This window comes from Dipodomys merriami, unplaced genomic scaffold, assembly GCF_024711535.1.
Source record: "Dipodomys merriami isolate MVZ:Mamm:240054 unplaced genomic scaffold, mDipMer1.0.p SCAF_2483, whole genome shotgun sequence".
NCBI lineage: Eukaryota > Metazoa > Chordata > Mammalia > Rodentia > Heteromyidae > Dipodomys > Dipodomys merriami.
Window position 1 is genome coordinate 2,601 of NW_027203919.1, and position 15,266 is coordinate 17,866.

A 15,266-nucleotide genomic window follows, 5' to 3' on the forward strand; every position below is an offset into this window, starting at 1 on the left:
CTCACAGATTGTGCCCTGATCCTGAGTTCAAGGTCTGGGAACAAACAGACATACACAACAATCTGTGCAGCCATCCAGCTAAAGTGGGTCACTCTCTTGTCCCCAACTGGATTGGACAGAGTTCCCTGGGAAAGGGGCTGCCGTCATTTTGACTCCACCCATTCTGACTGCATCAGAAGATTCCAGCCACACCTCTATTGTTTCATAGTTCTTTCTGACCAATGGGATACAAGAATGGTGGCCACTCCCACATTCCTTGCTGCCCAGTAGCACCTTGATTCTCTGTTTGTTGACACCACTACCTCCCCTCAGACCCTGACCTCGCCTCCCCTGTGCCCCACAGTCTGGCCCACGCCCTGCCACAAATGTGCCCTGGGGTGGGGGTGGGGGTTGACCCGAGGATGCCACCCCCATCCCCAGCGACTAGTGCCCAGGATAAGGGGAGATGCAGGTTGGGTGAGGAGTGGGCGCCAAAGATCCCCTGGCCTGGAGCAGTGGGAACCACACAGCAGCACATCTGCGCCCTTCCACTCCCTGGTGGGAGCCCAGTGGCTTTAGTCAGAGGTGGGGAGCAGCATGTCTACACCTGCCTTCTGGGATTTTTTCCTTTTTTTCTGGGGATGGGAGGTGTCGGATGCAGAAGATAGACACCCTTGCTGTGTGAGCCCTTGTCTTCTGTGCTCAGTCAAACTTTCACCTGAAGACAGAGAGACAGAGAGAGAGAGAGAGAGAGAGAGACAGAGACAGAGACAGAGACAGAGACAAAGACAGAGACAGAGACAGAGACAGAGACAGAGACAGAGACAGAGAGACAGAGACAGAGAGACAGAGACAGGGACAGAGACAGAGAGATAATCTTTTTCCTTGTACAGCCTGACTGTGCTCAGGTGAGTGATCCGTTGGCAAATTGCAGGTACTGCATGCAGGAGTCTTCTGTCACCTGTCTGGATGTGTGTGTGTGTGTGTGTGTGTGTGTGTGTGTGTGTGTGTGTGTGTGTGTGTGTGTGTGTAGAATTGGGTTGTAACAAGGAGGCCGAATGCTTTGGTAACTTCTACCTGTTATCTTTTGGGCATGTATGGGCTTCACAGCTGAGGTCTGGGGGCCTGGAAGGGTGAGAGGCTTGAAGGGGACACAGCACAGTTAAATTACAAGAACAAGGGATCTGTGTGCAATGGAGCTGTGTACTCCCTTGGGCCTGGTTGGTGGCAGTGGGAGCTTGGGAGGATCTGGGAGTGTAGCCTGCAGGGGATGGCTTCCCAGGAGGACAGAGAGCATGGCCAACTCTTAGTAAGGATATGAGTTCTGCTAGTATGGAGCGCAACAGCATAGGTCAGTCTCTGGGTCTTCTCATAATGATGTCTGATGGGCAAGGCCAACCCTATTTTAAATCTTGAGCTGTGATCTTCAGATCTCAGCATCCTGAGTACCTAGGATTATAGGCATGAGCCTCTGGCACTGGGACTCTGGTGCTTTTTGGTATATTAGGGTTTGACCTCATAGCCTTAGGCTTGCCAGTCAAGTCTTCTACGATGCGAGTCAAGCTTTTCTGTCTTGGGCATTTCTGAGATGGAGAATTAATATATGCTCATTCTGGGCTAGATCATGGTCCTCCGATCTGTGACAGGCCTGAGCCACGAGGCCTGTTCTTCTGTAGTTGGGATGATAGATATGGAGCAACATGCTCAGTCATTGGTTTAGATGGATTGTTCCAAACTCAGTCCACGGCAGCCAATTCTTGACCAGAGGTGAATCTCTGGGTTGGGCCTCAACCATTGGACTTCAATCTCTTCATGGGACAGTTGTGAGGAAACAAGGGATTGATACAGAGGGATCTCTGGAGCAGGGACAGGCACAGAGGGAGGGGCCATCTGATACTGTTCTTGGCAATTCTGTGAGCATATGATAGGAAGATACCCGGAAAGATCTCAAATGGTGTGTGTTATTAACAGTGCAACAGTTATGGGATTATGAAACAAAACATGGCTCTCTTTCTTTATTACTCTATCCCCATGAGTAACGGGATCATTCACTTTGTTCAGTTTTGAAGCTGGGGAAACTGAGGCATAGAGAAGCCGGGTGACCTACTAATGACTCCCAGCTGACAGGAAGCTCAGCCTGACTTCTCTGCCATGCTCCCTAGGACAATGGGTGCTATTCAGTCCACTTCTTGTGGTGGGAAGTCCACTTCTTTTCAGTCATGAGGCTTGAACTTTGGGCCTAGGGCAGCTCCCTGAGCTCCTCAGCTCAAAGCTACCACTCTACCACTTGAGTCACAGCACCACTTCCAGTTTTTTGGTGGTTCTTTGGAGATAAGAGTCTCACAGGTGTTCCTGCCCAGGCTGGCTATAAACCACATTCTTCATATCTCAGCTTCCATTGTACATAGGATTATAGGCCTGAGCCACCAGCACCTGGCTTAAGTGTAATTTTGACCTTCTTTCTTTCACTTTTTCTCTCAGGAACTGATTCAATGGGTGCTGGAGGAGGTGGTCCAGCAACCCCATGTGGCTGGAACCAAGGTGGTCCTCTCATTCTCGAGGTAGGCTGTGGGTCAGGAGCTGTCTCGCTCAGTCTGTTGTACCAGCTCCATGAGGTAAGTCCCTCTGTGCCCTGGCTACACTGTGACAGTTATCCATTGTCCATCTAGCCTTACTGGACTCAAGTACTGTGTTCAATGCTCTTTTCTAGCAAAAATTCCTGGCTATAATTATGATACAGAGTTATAGAATGAAAATGTAATGCCATCTTAAGAAAGTCATTTAGGGTTCTGGGAATGTGGCTTCATGGTATGGTGATTGCCTAGCATGCATAAAACCCTGGGTTCAATTCCTCAGTACCACATAAATTGAAAAGGAAACACTGGAAGTGGTCCTGTGCCTCAAGTGGTGGAGGGTTAGCCTTGAAGGAAAAAAAACGCTGAAGAATAATTCCCAAGCACCGAGTTTCAGCCCCAGGACTGCCAAAACAACAGCAACAACAACAGTGAACATTTAGTTAGTAAATGCGAAATAAAGAACCCATACTTGGAATATATAATTGCTCCTTCCATACTGATACCTGACAAAGTTCCTAATACATGTACTTTACCTATGTAAGGATACTGTGTTGAAAAAAATGTTTTGTTCATTGGGTCATAACAATTAATGCTAGGAATGTGCTTAGATGTCAGGTGAAGATTAATTCTGGAAATTCAAATATTCCAGGCTTTTTAGTGGGGTCACTGCTAATCACAATGAGAAGGATAGTGTAAGTGAGATTCAGAAACTATTTTGGCCAGTCATCTTACAAAACAGGCAGAGGCTAATTAACAGTTGTGACAGAAGAGAAGGAATAACGCCAGATGGAAAGAATAAATGGTAGTAACTAAGGTATAGTAGAAACCGTTCTAGGGAACCATTTTTGCTTATTAAAGAACTAGTTATCAACTAGGCTTATTCCTCATTGCCTTTGGCATTCAAAATCTCCTAGGCTAGTTCTTAATCTCTGTGTGATGAATGTATCTCCTTCTATGCTGATCTTTCATACCTGATCTCCTTTGCTTTCTAAAAATCTGTCTTGCTGTATTTATCTATGAACATTTCCTAATATTAAATACACCTACAAAGATGAAAGAGGATGCTAATGTAAGAGTCCCATAGCTCATGAGTCATTTATGTAACAAAATGGAAAAGGAGGACATATTTATTGCTACCTTAATTATTCTGAAAAGCTGCAATGTCACATCATATGGTTCATATTTCCATTCTTTGTCTACATAGTGACATTAAGTGCACATAAATGCAATTATGAGTGGGGTGCTGGTGGCTCATGCCTGTAATCCTAGCTACTCAGGATGTTGAGTCCAGAGGATTGTGGTTCAAAGCCAGCCTGGTCAGGAAAGTCCATGAAACCCTTATCTTCAATTAACCCCAGAAACCCGGAAGTTGTGCTGTAGCTAAAGTGGTAGAGTGCTCAAGTTGTGCTGAAGAGCTGAGAGACAGTGCCCGGGATTAAGGTTCAATCCCCACAACCAACAAAAAGTGCAAATATAGGTTTAAGTTTCCCCCAAAGGAATGATGAAATCAATAGTAATCTTCCCAAATGATTTAGTAGTGCACCTACTTTTTCTGAGTTATTTGTTATGGCTTCTTTGCTAAACATATTCTCTTCTTTAAAAATTGTCAAATATTAGCTTTATAATAAACTTCATCTAATATTTCTAGGTTCAAAAGAGAAGTCCATAGAGTTGATGTCACTTAGCTTTCTTAGTGTCTTAGTTCAAAGCCAACCCAGGCAAGAGAGTCTGTCAAACACTTATCTGTAATTAAACACCAAAAAAGCCAGAAATGGAGTTTTGGCTCAAGCAGTGGAGTACTAGGTTTGGGCCAGGTAGGAAAGAAAGACAACTGTTCAGGGACAGGGGCCAGTCTCTAAGTTCAAGCCCCAGAACCAGCACAAACTAAACAAACAAGCAAACCAAAAAAACCCTGGGTATTTCTTTGGGACTCTCCTTAAAATAGTGGTGGTCTGAGAAGAGGCTGCTTTTGCTGATCATACTCACTGGATCCTGCTTTTTTGGAATTCTTATTGCTATGGAAAACTCAAGACCAGACTAAAGGAATTGAAAACTGATTCCTGCAACAAGAGAATCATCTCAGGAGTGAAACATCCATCCATAAGACACTTTAAAACCTCCATGTCTTTGCTTCTTTGCAGTAGAACACTTTTAAAACAAAGTTATTTCCTTTTGTTCTATGCCTGCCTTCAAATGGCATATTGTTTCCTTTTGCAAAACTCTCAACCAGAAGTTTACAGACAAGTTTTATATGAGTAAAGGACACACTCATAAAAGTCAGGGACAGAATTTCCTTCCAGCCTTGGATTCTTTTCTTGTACAGTACAAAGGAAAGCAATAGTTAACTTGAACTTTGTCATTTCTCTATGTTAAATTCCTCTCCTGGGATCAGTTTCCACATCCAGTAACAGTTACTTCCACTTACTTCCAGTAACAATTTATGGTGCTGCTCCAGAAAAAAATGAATGTTTTCTGGCTTCATTGAAATAGCACAAAGACACTTTTGGACATGAGGTAACACGTGTTTCAGAGACAACTTAGTAAAGACAAATGCAATTTAAATTGCTTATAAATACATTATCCATGAGAATATTTTGTTCAAACTTCTCATGTGCTCTGTAAATTAAGGTGAATTTTAAATGGTAAGAAGGTTCTCAGATAATTTTTTGTGAGTCTATATGCTGTGTATTAATTTCCCAACTGTACATGAGTTAACCATAAAAGAAACAATAGCAATTATAGGAGAAAAAGAAGTTCTGTGTTTATGTATAAGTGTTCAATACAATATACAAGACTCTACAAATAAAAAATTGAAACAATAAAGCCAAGTCCCATATATAGATTTATGGGAGTGATATAGAGAAAGCATTACCCCTAAGTGGAACGTGAAGCATGAGGCCACTCCCTTTCTAAATCACGCTTGCTAATCATGTAAATGTGCAAAAAGGAGAATGGAAGAATGATTCTTTTTCCAATGCAAGTCACATATGTGAGAACAGACTTAACTGGAAAAATAGAGTCTATCTTGAGGGAACAGGAATTATACTAGCAATGAACCTGGTGGCTAAGATCACATTTCTTGTTCTTTCTTTTTCTTATATTCCTTTTTATTGTTGTTTTTCGTGGCACTTGAAATATGAGACAGGGCACTGTCCCTCTGAAACGCAGCTCAAGGCTAGTGCTCTTCCACTTGAGCTGCAGTGCCGCTTCCAGTTTTCTGGTAATTATTGGAGAAAAAGAGTCTCCAGGACTTTCCTATCCGTGCTGACATTAAAACCCAATCCTCAGATTTCACAACAACTTGGTTTATGATCACATTTCTAACAGTGTACACCCAGGATATGTATTGTATATGTTCATCTAACTTTATATGAATTCTTGAGTTAAAAATCTGGGCTACAGTTAGACTTTACACTCACAAAAGTGTTTGAAGTTTAAAAGTTGATACTCCTAGAAAATTAAAACCTAAGAATGTAAAGGAGTCTGGGAGGTTCAATTTGCATCCAGCTTGGACAGTATAGGCTTTGAGACACTACCTATAATTAACCAGCCAAAGCTGGGATACCAGTCACGAGCAAGATTGCTGAATTACAGCTTTAAGTTTTTGCATACATACATACATACAAACATACACATACACACAGAGGCACTTATAGGTGCACACAAAAATACACAAATGAAACAACTCTCAGAATATGTAGAAAAGTTAGAAAACAATAGAAAATTGGTCCTGAGTAAGACTAGAATCAAGTGATAATTTTTAATATTAGAAAGCCCTCAAGTGAACTTTCCCCCAGAAGTTGAGAATATTACATAGGTAGGGACCAGAGATAGTAAGAGAGTCAAGCAATCATTCTTAACGGGATAGGATACATAGTGGAATGAATCAGGGAAGCCTGCAGGTGCATCAAAAAATGTTCATATCCTGGGTCAAATGTTAAAACACCTTTGAAAATAGTACATAAACAGTCTGAGCAGTCAGTCTAGTGGATAAAATCATAGGAGAAGTTCAGAATTTCTACTCTGTTTCTAGATTAAATAAACAAACTATGCCAGGGCAATGTGATACAAGCCTGGAATTCTAGCACTCAGACAAGAGATAAGAGAGTGGAATTACATAATGATACCTTCCCTGGAAGATAGAATAATTTTGTCTCAGTAAAACTAACCAAACAACAAGAAAGGAATACACAGTTAGAAGTTTGGCCTAATTTTGTCATTATGTTTTGAGAAGTCAAGTTTCCTATTGAATGCACCTCATATATATCCTCACTTGTGTTTTAAATGCTCTCATCATTACAGAACATTCGTAGATGCAAAAGAGCTCATAATTCCCATCCCTCATTCTGTTGGATTCCAAATAAATGTTGAAGGATTACAAAAGCTTAAGACTGGAGAAATAGCAAAGTTTGTCTAATGTAGGATTTTGTAGACCTTGTTAAATTAGAATTTAGATTTAAAATATATTTTTTGGTTTTGTTTGTAATTTCATATTCTATAGGATACTACAAAATTCTTTCAAAGTAGAGGGATTAATTGAAAAATTCACAAATAATTCTGGCATTCTATTTGCCTAGATATTCTTTCACGACAGTTATAATTAGAACATAGTTAATAGATAATTCGCAGAGTTCATGTATACCATGTTAATATGAATAATCTAGACAGAGTTGCCAAAAATGGATGACATTAATTTATATATTTAGAACAACCAATTTTTAAAGGTTTGGTTTAATATGGTATGAAGAGAGTAATTGTGTGACATCTTCTTTCTTCTACCTATATGTACCACAGGAAGCCATTTCCTTATTTACGTGTCTTTGTATACATGGAGAGAAATGCTAGCTTTGGGGTTTTTTTTCAGTTTTTTTTTATTGGTTCATCCTAGAACTTGAACTCTTGGCATGGACAGGGTCTCTGATCCTGTTTATGCTCAAGGCTCAAGCCCTACCACTTCAACCTCAGTGCCACTTGGGTCTGGCTTTTGCAGAGAAGTTCTTTGGAGATAAGATTCTAAGAAACCTTCCTGCCTGGGTGGGCTTTGAATCATAATTTTCCTATCTTAGCATACTGAATATCTATTATAGTTAAAAAAGTCTAAATATAAATAATATTTGCAAGTGTTCTGATCTCAAGAATACCAGTGGAGGAAAAATGATGCAGCTCTGTTTATTGTGGTGTTCTTTTCAGAACAAGGAGGGTGTCACATTAGCAGAGGTGTAGTATTTTTTCAAAATAGAGATAAGGTATTCATAATGTGAATTAAGGAATTTTAAGGTATCCCTTACAAGTTGGAAACTGTTGGGCTAGGATGACTTTATGGCATAAATCTTGGGATTGATGGTCATAGACATAATAGCTTACTCTTATAAACAATTGCTTACTCTTGAAGAATTAATTATTACACATGCTTCAGTTTTATCCTCTACAAGAATGTGGCTATTTTTCTGTTTACTTCTCAATCTGGACACCCCATTGGAAACTGCATCTATTGCAGAATTAATTAACATGCAAACAGGTACTGTTTTGAATCTCTTAGGAATGTTGAGAATTTAAAAATGAGTAGTAGTTAGTCATAGGAATTTTGAAGAACACATATAGTCTGTCCTCTTAAAAACTTACTTACTTTTAAAATTATGGGTTTCCATAGTATTAAACTGGGTCCTTTCGTGGGGCCTGAATTCTGGGCCTGGGCGCTGTCCCTCAGCTCTTCAGCTCAAGGCTAGCGCTCTACCACTTGAGCTTCTGGCTTTTTTTCTTTTTGCTTATGTGGTGCTGAGAAATCGAACCCAGGGCCTCAGGCATGCAAGGCAAGCGCTCTACCACTGAGCCATCTTCCCAGACCCTGTTTTCTGTTTTAGAATGAGAAAGTACTAAATTTATTCTTTTTTGAAAAATTTGGCAAGTATATTGTGAAAATAGTGTCTAGTTGGATAACATTCAAGTTGATGAACCTCTGATAAATAAGGGGTAATTAATTCAAATTAGAATCCAAATATTATTGATTTTTAAAATGTTACTACATAAAGAATAATATTTAGTGTGCCAATACAGTAAAATTACATTTTACACAGCTTATTTTTTCAATTTTATTATCAAATTGATGTACAGTGACTTTACACTAATTGTAAGGTAGTGAATAAAAAACATTTCAAACTTGTTACCCCTCCCTCATTTTTCTCACAGTTTTCCTTCACCCCTTCACCCCTCACAAGTTGTAAAGTACATTTCTAACATATTGTCTTGTGAGTATTGCTATTGCATTGGTTTGCCTTTTGTCCTTTGTCTCACCATTGTCTCACCATACAGCAGGGATAAACCATAGGGGAAAACCCCAAAGAAAACAGAAATCACATAGTTCATCAAAAACAACATCCACAAATGAAAAAAAAATCTGGTTCCATATCTTGGAATTCATTTTGCTTAGCATCAGCTAATATGGTTACATATATGCAAAACAAAGCCACTGGAAAATAATAGCTGCATGGATACTATATCATGAAAACAGCATGTTAACATTTTGATGGTAAAGGTGGAATTAGGATTGCTGAATTTGCAGTTCTGATAAAGGATTTTCAACAGTTTTAAATTTATGACAGGTAAAATTCAATAGTTCAAAATTTTTAATAACTTAGCCTATTAAGAAAATTTAAAATTGCCTGGAAGAATAGGCTCTCATGCAAAGAAATCCAAGGAGACTTAGTAGAGAGGGAGCAATATGGATGAAGATGGCTCCTTTTCAAACTAAACAAACAAACCTCAGAAACCTTGCTGTAATTCCTGTAGGTTCCCTTGGAATTGTCCTTACCCAGGAACTATATTCTCACTGTTTGAAAGAAGGTTGTATTGGAATTTAAATTAAAAGTTCTTTAAAAATTAAGGCATCAAAATTTGTGAGTGTACCTTCAATTACCAAATAGTAATTCTCTGAAAAAGATAATTTGAGTCAAAATATTTAGGGAGAAAGTGCCCTCCACAATGAAAGAAGGTGTTGGGATTACACATTTCTGTTTGTAACACTTTCCACAATGTCTTTGGACGTGAAGCAGTGAAACACAGAAAAAAAAATTGATTGGATACTTCAAACCAATGATTTCACATTTCTAAGTGGCTCACAAAAATAATATTCTTATTAATATGAGGTAGTCTAGACTTCTTTTATTACATATGCCAAAAAGTTCAGAAAAGAATTGAGCAAATGGAAAAATTAATAATAAAATTTTTCTTAGAAGCCTTAGCTAAGCGTATTGACTTCAGCAGTGAAGGGAGGCCAAAACTTTTTGATGTAAATTGTGTTAGTATTTTTACTCCCTAAAGTGATTTTACAGAGCCCATTTGGCTCACTACAATGCAGAACTGATTGAGTGAAGACATGAAAATACATTCCACATCCAAATGAGGCAACTTGAAGAGTTTTAAAAGAGAAATAATGAAGATGTAGCAGTGGTGGAGCCCGTATGGTCCTTCAGCTTCACTAGACTGGAAGCCAAGAAGCTGTGATTAATTGGAACTCTGGCAAGAGCTAAGAGTAGGACATAGAAGTAGGACATAGAAGCATTTTCCTTTTGTAACAGACACTTTCTTCCAAGGTATGGGTGATTTAACTCTATTCTCCTCCATACATCTTGGTGAACAAATGAAGACCAAGAGAAAAATATTCTATTAAAATAATTTTGCATAGAATAACTTCACTGTTCCTGATATGGTATCTAAGGAGAATCTTAAGAGAGAAGATTAAAAAGTGCAGTATTTTGTGGTTTCCTCTAAGCATCTTCTTAGCAAAATATATCTTTGAGTTTAGACAATTCTGATTGAACCAACAAGTGATGGAGTACTTATTTTGTGGGCACTTTAGACACAAGAAGTCTTTCAAGGTAAAAGAAAAAAATATATAGCCAAATATTTGTGATCACAGCATCTTGGACTGTTTTCTGGATACAAAGTTTTACATTAGATTTCTCCTTATTAACATAGATGTTGTTTCATGGCAACCAAATACAAGAGGGAAGTTTTATGGACTCGCTTGGCCAATTAAACAGCATGAAAGAAGAAAATGGCAAATAATATTTAATGAAATTACTTTGACCAATTACTTTGCCAGAAGAAAGAAGGAAAAATATAATTCAAAATCAATTGACTTAAAAGTATGAAGAAAGAGTAGGGAAGAGAGATTAGAGAAAATATAGAGGATCGTTTTCTCTCCAGTGGAGTAATGCGTTCTTGATCTTGTTTCTTCCATTCTACCTCACAAGCTACCAAGTGTTTCTCAGGACTGGATTATCCAGATCAGACAGAAATCTCGTAGAAGTAAGATACTGTATGCAGCAGATATAGGTGATTTATAACCTTAGACAATCTATTTAATTCTGTTGAAAATTCTCCCCTATCCCAAACTTCCCTCTTTGAACAGCTTTGTTTGCTTTTCCCGACTGCCATTCGTTAACTGATTAAAATTTTGAGTGGTCATATACATACTCTCTAGAGATTGCTGTTTGGTTGTGATTTTTGTGTGTTTTTGTTTCTAGATGTGTTTTTAACTGAATTTTAAAAGTTTGTGCAATTGTGTTACAATTAAATATATCCATCTAATTGTCCAATGCTCCTAGATCAGAGTCACTCCTTCTATCATTCTCAACCAACCCTTTCTCCAAGATTTATTTCCAATTTACCACTTCCTTCATCATATGTGTACATTCAGTATTCTAGCTGTATTTGCTCCTTGTTCATTTTTCATTCATTTTATGTCTTTACTATAATTCCTCTTTGGTTTCAACTTCTGATATTCATTCTGTTAAACTGTATATTAATACTTTGAAAGGTTTATATACATTCCATGGAGTTTCAATCCTGCATATTCTTGAAATGATGTCAGCTTATATTTCCATAATTCATTCATCTGCAGCAACAATTTGCAAGACTGGAGACGGGAAGCACCTAAACATGATTTTTTCTCAACCGTTTGAAAGATTAATCTTTAGTCAAAAAGAAAGTTAAAAAATGGCTTAGAATGTATTCCTAACTATGCATTTTTATAAATGGCTTTGTAAAATCGTGTGATTCTTTTATTTTACATGGAATAATATTTTCTACTACCTATAAGTTTTGGAAAAAGAACATTTTAATTTATTCCTAGATAGGAATATGATAGAAATAGAAGACAGATATTATGTTTGTCATATCTCTGATTAGTACCCATATTCAAGACTTAAAGTCGTATTTCTTACTATGTTAGACAGAGGGAAAACATAAAATAACATATGATGAGGCAACTATTTGTGATTGTTTAAAATGTACCTTATTAAATGATGAAATTTATTAGCTAAGTTTGGGTTTGAAATTTAGGAGGCTGACATATTAAACACATTTCTGAAAGGCCCATACTGAAAAACACAAATTGTGGGTGGTACTATTCTACACTTTATTGAATGGTTGAACATATTTGGCATTAGTGCTGTGTAAATAATTCAACTCTATTGTAACTTGCTCCCTACACTTGAAAAACTTGTAATGTCACTAAGTATCATCAACTTGTCAAATGTTATTTTGGCGTAAGTGATTTTTTTAATTTAATTTAATTTTATTTGTGAACATACTGTACAGAAGGGTTACAATTACATGGGCAGGATAATGCGTACATGTCTTACCAAGCATTGCAGCCTCCTCCTTTGATTTACCCTTTACATCCCTCCCAGCCTCCCCCCTGCCCCCAATCCTTCTCCTTCCCCCCCCTCGCCCCCCCCCGCACCGACGTTGTAAGGCTCGTTTTGGACATGACAACTTGTTATTCTCATTGTTGCAAGAGGTCCACCTGTATCCTTAAACACTGGTTTTTCTCCATCTCCTCCACAAGTTATACTGACATCAAACATAGTGAAAGTAGGGGTTATACTGTGGGGGAGGGACATACAAAGCAACAAAGAGATAATCTTATAAATGCGTTAGAAACACATGCATGAAAGAAAAAAACATTAAAATACATATCTAAGGGTTCATTTTCCTGACCTCACATTATCTGACCTTTTCCGCTTGACTCATACATATACTAGATATTGCAAATAAGGGAAACCATGAGACCTATGTTTCTTTGGGCCTGGCTTCCTTCACTTAATATAATTTTTTCCAAGTTTTTCCATTTCCTAACAAATGGGGCAATGTCATTCTTTCTGATGGAGGCATAGAATTCCATTCTGTATATATACCACATTTTCTTGATCCATTCATCTACTGAGGGACATCTGGGTCGTTTCCATATCTTAGCTATGGTAAATAATGCTGCAATAAACATTGTTGTGCTGGTAGCTTTAGTGTTGTCTTGTTTGTAAACATTTGGGTAAATGCCCAAAAATGGGATTGCTGGGTCATAGGGGAGATCTATGTGAAGTCTTTTGAGGAACCTCCATACTGCTTTCCAAAGTGGTTGAACAAGTTTACATTCCCACCAACAATGAAGTAAGGGCGAAATGGTTTTTAAAAGTTTATTTGAAAAGGAATATACTTTCAGGAGATTAAATGTAGATTATCATTGGTTTGAGAGTGACATTTTTATACCACAGAACCATGTTGTACTGAACTCCCAGAGTTTTGAAGCACTCCTTAGTGCTTCAAATGTTTTTCTGAATTACATTTGACCTCTAAGTCAAGTTTTCGGGCTTTGTTAGACCAATTATAGATCTATCCTTCTAGGAACTATTTTTTTGGCCCACTTATGTTGGAATAAAATCTTTCGTTAATCATAGGTGAGGGATATTAAAAATAATCTTATGACAATTTGTGAACTTTTTCACTCATATGGGCTGGTCATCTGTAAGTTGAATGTTTGAATTACAGTACTTTCTCTCAAATTTTGTGATCTCATCCTTCATTTTAAGTTGCCTTGCATTTCACAATTGCTTACAGCTAATTCCTGCATCTCAAGGAATTGGGGCCCTGAAATATAGGAAATGCGAAATTGAGATTGTGTTGATATATTGCATGGGCCTTGGTGAAAAGTCTTGCCCCTGTTATCTGATGATGCAGGTAAATGGGCCTTGGGATCCTAGGACCCATGGGTACTGCAGAAGAATAATATTTTTTAGACATCTTAGCAAAATTTGGGCATAATCAGTAAGAATGCTTCAGAAATATGGACAAAAACAGTTTGGAACAAGCGAGTTAAAACAATAAACAGAGCAGCAGAGTAAAATCCATTACAGATTAGAGGAAAACATTGTTTTATTATCATGTGGATTCAGAAGACCAAGAAGAGTTATAATGTATCACAAGTTTATACTAAAAAGATTGCATTGATACGTTTTCTAGTCTAATACATATTTGAAACCTAAATATTTATATTCCAATTCTGTTTATTGAAGTAAATAAATATCAATTTATTTGTCAAATTATCAACTAATTCTAGTAAGTTTCATTGTGTGAAATATAAAATCAGCACATATAACTATATATAATATGATTAAAAGACACACGTTTTGTATTGTTCTGTTGTAGTTACTGTATCAAAGGCAACTCTGTTTTAAAGTATGATTCCATTATCTCTACTTCTGTGTTTGATAGAGTTAGATCTAAAGCTTTATCATTTGTAGATTTACAGCATGGAGGCAAGAGGAAACACTGTGATTAAAACATTATCAATTTAATGCCTAATAACGAGGAGAAACATATGCACTTCTCCTGCAACTATGAAAATATTTGGTGATAAAAAGGCAGGAGTGTAAGTTCCTGCCAGGAACTTACAGGCAGGCCAGGACATTAAGTAATCATGAATACGAACAATTTTTTCACTTCTTGGCTTTAGCTACTTTTAAATGGAAGGTATAATAAACAATTATATTTTGATAAAATACCTTCTCGTCTGAACAGTTCTGTTTGAACTGTTCATCTCTCTATGATCCCTTGTAACCAAGATTAGTTTTGTTCTAGTAAGAAAATCTTTGCTGTCAGGGTAAGGTATTCTGGTTGGTCTGTTCCCACATGGAAGAAGGGTAAAGGCTCAGGTAGACATTTGTTCCAGTAACACCTCATTTGGGAAAATGTCAGCTGAAGAAGTTTAGAAGTAGCGCTTAAGCAACGCTTAGTTTGAATCCATTAGGTCCACAAAGCTGGATAAATAAGGACTTGAAAAAGCCATCACCTTTGGACCTAACTATAAATAATAGAGAGTATGATCAAATTCCAAATAAAAAGACTTAAGATATTCATTGGCAAAAAAAGTTTGCAAATGTGAGCAATCGACTGATCAATATAATTTTTCCCAATATTCACAGAATTTTAGGGAAATAAGATCGATAGCATTGTTAGGAACAATAAGGTTTCCTTGTTACAAGTAGGCACCCATAGATATAAGCCTGTATAAAGATTGCAGCATTAACTATTAAATTTAGAGGATACTACATGCTTCAGCAGCATGTACACTCAAATTACAATACAGAGATTAACATGACACTTGCACAAGGATAATATGAAAATTTGAGAAATATTCCATATTTTTCATTCTTCAGATGCAAGAAATGAAAAAAGTGATTAAAAAGTTGATTACAAAATTACAAGTGTAACAATACACGTAATTCATATAATTAAATTTAGTTTGACATCAGTGTATTAAATCACCTCAGAAAGGCGTTTACATAGCATAAACTTTACAAAACTTTTCAAATTAGACAACATTGTCATTTTATCCCAAAGAAAAATAATATTAAGACCTAGAAAAAAAGGAAT

General features: G+C 37.4%; 1 long non-coding RNA gene and 1 pseudogene across 1 annotated transcript; both read left to right on the forward strand.

The window, feature by feature from the left end:
- Positions 1–469: 469 nt before the first annotated feature.
- Positions 470–6,925, forward strand: LOC138836074 (uncharacterized). The gene is made up of 3 exons (XR_011374897.1): positions 470–887; positions 2,461–2,594; positions 6,858–6,925. It is a non-coding gene; the product is annotated as an uncharacterized lncRNA (long non-coding RNA).
- An 8,017-nt stretch (positions 6,926–14,942) lies between these two features.
- LOC138836075 (U6 spliceosomal RNA) lies at positions 14,943–15,039 on the forward strand (annotated as a pseudogene).
- Positions 15,040–15,266: the final 227 nt, after the last annotated feature.